Raw genomic sequence first — 5,596 nt, forward strand, 5'->3', positions numbered from 1 at the left:
AAAAAAAAAGAAAGAAAAAGTTTAATTTATAAAGTAGCCATCATAAGTGACAACAATAGGTAAGATTACCACAGAACATTATAACACAATGGTATTAGTGTGATCCCTCCCTCTCTATAGCTCTCAGAATATCTTCATACGTGATCTCCCTTCTTGTGATGATGTGAGTTGGTCCCGTGTCTCCATGATGAGATGAAGCTTCAAGAATGCAGGCGTGTGGCATAGCACGAGGCTGCTACTGGTCTTCTGATATGTCGGGAAGGTAGCAACTACTCTGGATTATCCTGTATATATTTTTCTATTTAGTTAGAAACAGTTACCTTTTTGCTTAAAGGAAGCCTGTTACATATTCTCTGTAGCACCTTTAAATGTCCTATGTCACTTTTCTTATACTCTGGGGATATGACTGAACAAAATAAGGATTGCCTGAAGACAAATACTCTGATACCACAGGGACAGTCTGTAACCAAGATGGGTATTAGGTGACTAACAGATGCGTAACACATAGGATGTGGACACACCAGATACAAAAGTAAACTGTGTCCCTGTTTGGAGGACACTAGTGGGAGTGGGGAGGCTGGTGGGGGAAATTATGAGAGGTTATTTCAATACTCAGAATAGCAGACAGTAAGAAACGTGCAAATTGTTTACTACTGGGATTCTCTGTTTAATAACTTTGCAAAATGAAATCACAGGTTATGAAGCTAGAAAAAGACTGCACACAGTCTTGGCTTACAAAACGGGGAAAGTGGAATGGTTTTGCCAGCTGTTGTCTGCTCTCCATGGGCTTGGGGACACAGGTTTTGCTTTGGTAGAAAGAGCAGGTAACACTTCTTCATTAGCCCCTGTCGGTTTTCTTATACCCACCCCGGGTTGGCCAGTAAGAACTGCATGTTTAGGGGGCTGGAGAGATGGCTCAGAGGTTAAGAGCACTGACTGTTCTTCCAGAGGTCCTGAGTTCAATTCCCAGCAACCACATGGTGGCTCATAACCATCTGTAATGAGGTCTGGTGCCCTCTTCTGTCTTGCAGACATACACACAGACAGAATATTGTATATATAATAAATAAACAAATAAAAAAAAAAGAACTGCATGTTTGGAGTAGAGAAGTATGTTGGTCACGACGGGTTCAGCTCTCCCGCTTTGGTAGACTCTTCTTTCCTGCTGAAGAAGCCTTTGAGTTCTGTCTTTTGCTTTGTTTTTCGAGACAGGGTTTCTCTGTGTAGTTTTGGAGCCTGTCCTGGAACTCGCTTTGTAGACCAGGCTGGCCTCGAACTCACAGAGATCCACCTATCTCTGCCTTCCAAGTGATGGGATTAAAGGCATGCACCACCATGCCCATCAGGCTGTGAATTCTAAAGGGCTTGTCTGAGGAGGTCCTGGCCACTGGCCTGCTTTGGCAACAACTATACCAGGGGTTGTGAGGAAAGGGTGCCTGAAGACATTCATTCTTTCAGACTTCATGTGCATTTTCCTTTTCCATCTGGGAGGTGTTCCCAGGTGAAAGAATGCTCCCACCCACTGTAGCATGCGTCTGCCTGCCTTTCTGGTTCCTATGGCTAAGGTGTGGCCTGCTAGGACTTCTCGGATGATGAGCATCCTGGGAGGGTTGCAAGAGAGCATCGGCATCTAGCCAGGGATAGGGGAAGGTGGCTGTAGGGAGTGGAGATCGGGAAACAGAAACCTTCAGGGTAAGTGGGCAGTGAGCCACACCCAGGTGCCAGGAACACGGTGGCCACGAGCCACGGGTAGGCAGCTTCGTGGAATGAACTGTAATGCCTAAGCTTGCATACATTCCTTGAGACTTGAAGAGTTTGAAAGCGCCCCCTCCCTTCCTGGCTTTATCAGACTTAAAACATGGCCAGGGTCAGGGGTCTGCTGTAAATTCAGGCTTCTCTGGGATGGTTCCCACATGGTTGGCTATATATAGAGAAAAACCCTGTATCACGTGACTTCAAATGTTCCAGGGAAGCAGTGTAGATATATGAGTAGAACAGCACATTATGACTCCATGTCTAACCCCTCTGGGCCTCCATTTTATCACCAATAAAACGGAAGCAAAAATACTATTATTAAATTCTGGTTTCCAAAGACCACCATGTAGCTTTGGAACAGAGCAACGTGGAGCTAATAGTTTGCTGAGGTACAATGCATCAAGGCAGCGTTAAAGAGTGCAAAGGTGGGGGCTGGAGAGATGGCTCAGTGGTTAAGAGCATTGCCTGCTCTTCCAAGGGTCCTGAGTTCAATTCCCGGCAACCACATGGTGGCTCACAACCATCTGTAATGAGGTCCGCTGCCCTCTTCTGGCCTGCAGACACACACACAGACAGAGTATTGTATACATAATAAATAAATTAAAAAAAAAAAGAGTGCAAAGGTTTTTCCTCTTGGAGTAGTTTAGAGCAAAAGTGAGCCCAAATCTGAATTCGCCACACCTTTCACTGTGTCTTTTGTCTGTTCTGTTGTCTGTTTCCTGTGGTCTGTCCATCATCTGTTTGTTGTGTGTGTCTGGTGTCTGTGGCTGTGGATCTATGAAAGGGTCACGCCAGCTCTTATAAAGGACAATGCCTCCTATGACAGGGCTGGCTTACAGGTGCAAACATTTAGTCCATTACTGTCATGGCGGGAAGCATGGCAGCACGCAGGCAGATGTGGCCCTGAAGAAGTAGCTGAGAGTCCTACATCTGAACAGGCAAGAAGCAGGAAGAGAGAGTGATACTAGGCCTGGCTTGAGCTTTTGAAACTTTAAAGACCGCCACCTGTGACCCGCTTCCTCTAACAAGGCCACTCCTACTCCAACAAGGCCACACCTCCAATGCCACTCCCTGTGAGTTTATGGGAGGCATTCTCATTCAAAGCACAACAGATATTTGCTAAGCTTTTATTTATTTATCTATTTTTTTATTTTGGAGACTGAGTCTCTCTCTAGGTAGCCGTGGTTGGCCTGGAACTCACCATGTAGACCAGGCTGATCTTGAACTTAGAAGTCTCCCTTCCTCTGCCTCCTGAATATTAGGGTTAAAGGCCAGAGCCACTACTCTCAAAAGGGGATATGTTTTCTGCAGAACTCTTACCACAGTTTTACAAGGAAAGACTGACCCCAACTAACCCAGTATAGCACAGGCTATTAAACAGGCTGAGAACCAGTAGGAAAACAGAGTGGTTTTTCAGCATATTTTTAATGATTATTTGGGAATTTCACACAATGCACCCTGATCACACTCACTTCTCAGTCCTCCCACATCTGCCCCCCAACTCTTGTGACCTCCACAAAAACGGAAAAGAAACCCCACAGGTCCAATTTGTGCTGCTCGTATACTCACTGGAGCATGGTCAAACTCCCGGTGGTCAGCCCTTAAAAAACAAAACAAAACGAATCCTCCCCACCTTCACCCCTGCCAGTGGCCATCGGCTGTGGAGAGCTACACCTAGCATCTTTATCACATTCCTTAAGAGTTCCTGATCCAGCAGTTTTAAATGGTCTCAAAGCATATTATTAATGTTGCAATGTTGGACAAAAGTACACATTTCTGAAGGCAAGATGTCTTCAGAAAAAGCTATCCCTAAAGTACAGCAGCTTGGCTCCCATAGCATCTACCAAGGGGAGGGCTGTGTGTGAGATTTGTGAGATTTAAGGGATCTGGCCTAAGGTATATCTTATGAGGTGTGGCCTTGTTAGAGGTAGGCGTTGAGGTTTCAAAAGCGCATAACGGGCCCAGTCTCTTTCTCTCTGCCTGTGGATTAGGACGTAGTTCTCAGCTATTTCTCTTGGACCATGGTGCCTGTATGCCACATGCTCCCTGCCGTGATGATAATGGATTAAACCTCTGAAACTGTAAGCAAATCCACAATTAAACGCTTTCCTTTGTAAGAGCTGATGTGGTCCTGCCCAGACCACAACAGAAATACAACTGGGACAGAAAGTCATCTGTGACACTGGGAGAGGCTTAAACACAGAACTCAAAGCCCAATCCACAGTGACGTACTTCCTCCACCAAGGCCACGCCTACTTTAACAAAGCCACACCTCCTAACAGTGCAGCTCCCTTTGGGATTATGGGGGCCAATTGCAGTCAAGCTAGCCCTTTCTTCAAGTCACACACTATCAAGAAAGTTCAGTTGGTTAGGGAGATAATATGCTACCTCAGTTTCCCCCATGCTTCCTGTGATGAGTAGGGTCTTCTGAAGTCTCTGACTGACACCAGCAGGCTCTAGATTAGGCGTGGATCTCAAACCCGGCTGCACCAAGGAGCCAGCAGGAGACCTCTCGAATAATACTGAAGCAGTATACAGTCTTGCTATCTTCCAGTAACTCTAAACCAAAGACACAGTCCCTTTACATTCCAGAAACAGTTCCCTTGTTCTCTGTTTCCTATGGGAAAATCAGAATTTAACCATGAGAAGTTGCTGATTTAATAGAGCACTCCTCTTTGAGAAGGTGGACCAAATCCAGACATTTAGTTCACAAGTGAAAAAAAACAAAACACCAAGTTGTGTTCTGGTGTTGGTTGCTTCTGTTGAAGAGCTGGATTATTTCATACTGTTGGGATTCCTCCTTACACATCGTGGGGCAGTGTGGGTGTGGACGCTGGGGAACCCGGAAATAGGGCTCTGACAATGATGATTGGGAGTCATCAAAGGTCATCATAAGCACAGCCAAGGCTGGGCGGTGGTAGCACATGACTTTAATCCCAGCACTTGGGAGGCAGAGGTGATCAGATCTCTGTGAATTCGAGGCCAGCCTGCTCTACAAGAGCTAGTTCCAGAACAGGCTCCAAAGCTACAGAGAATCTGTACAAAGCTACAATCTCTGGAATCTCACAATCTCTGGAATCCCACGATCTCTGAGGTGGCGCAATGAGTAAAAGCAAATTGGATGTTTTCAGGGCTGGAGGGATGAGGGGAGGCAGGGTGAAGAAGGGAGGCGGGATGAGGAGGTCTAGGACCATGACCACTCTGCATGATTCTGATGGGCACCTGACATTGTGTATTCATCGTGCAAGCTCAAAGACTGCAGCGCCACTGTGAATTCAGCATCGACCGTGAACTTTAGTTAAGAATGACCTCTTCATTTCGGTCATCGATTATTTATCAGCTGTATCCTGCTAATGTAAGATGTAAGCTTTGCTCACTTTCTTTCTGTAAACTTAAAACTCCAGAAAAAAATTGAATCTAGGTTTTTCGTTTGTTTGCTTTTTTAAGTAAATGGGTGGCGGAGAACACTGGCTGTCTATTACTTTCCTGGGGAAATCCTGACTCACCCGATCGGGCTGAAACACGCTGATTTGCAAGGCGTGAAGATTACGGACCAAAAGAGAAAAAGAGCTTGCATCCATTGCCAACATAAGCGTTCTCCTTCAAGTGGCTCCCATGACTGTTAGTCATAGACTCAGATGAATCAATTTTATCTTTTAGGAAACGTTCCAAATCTCCCTCAACTTGTTTGTGAAGTAAACACTGTGTCTTAGCAATTCTCACCATAGGATTATTCCCACCAACAAACATATATGACGGTGCTTAACGAGCTGCTTTAAGTCATGGCAATTCTAAGGTGACTCATGGTTTTTATTTATTTATTTTTTATTGAGAAAAAAAA

Source organism: Microtus ochrogaster, linkage group LG1 (genome assembly GCF_000317375.1).
Source record: "Microtus ochrogaster isolate Prairie Vole_2 linkage group LG1, MicOch1.0, whole genome shotgun sequence".
NCBI lineage: Eukaryota > Metazoa > Chordata > Mammalia > Rodentia > Cricetidae > Microtus > Microtus ochrogaster.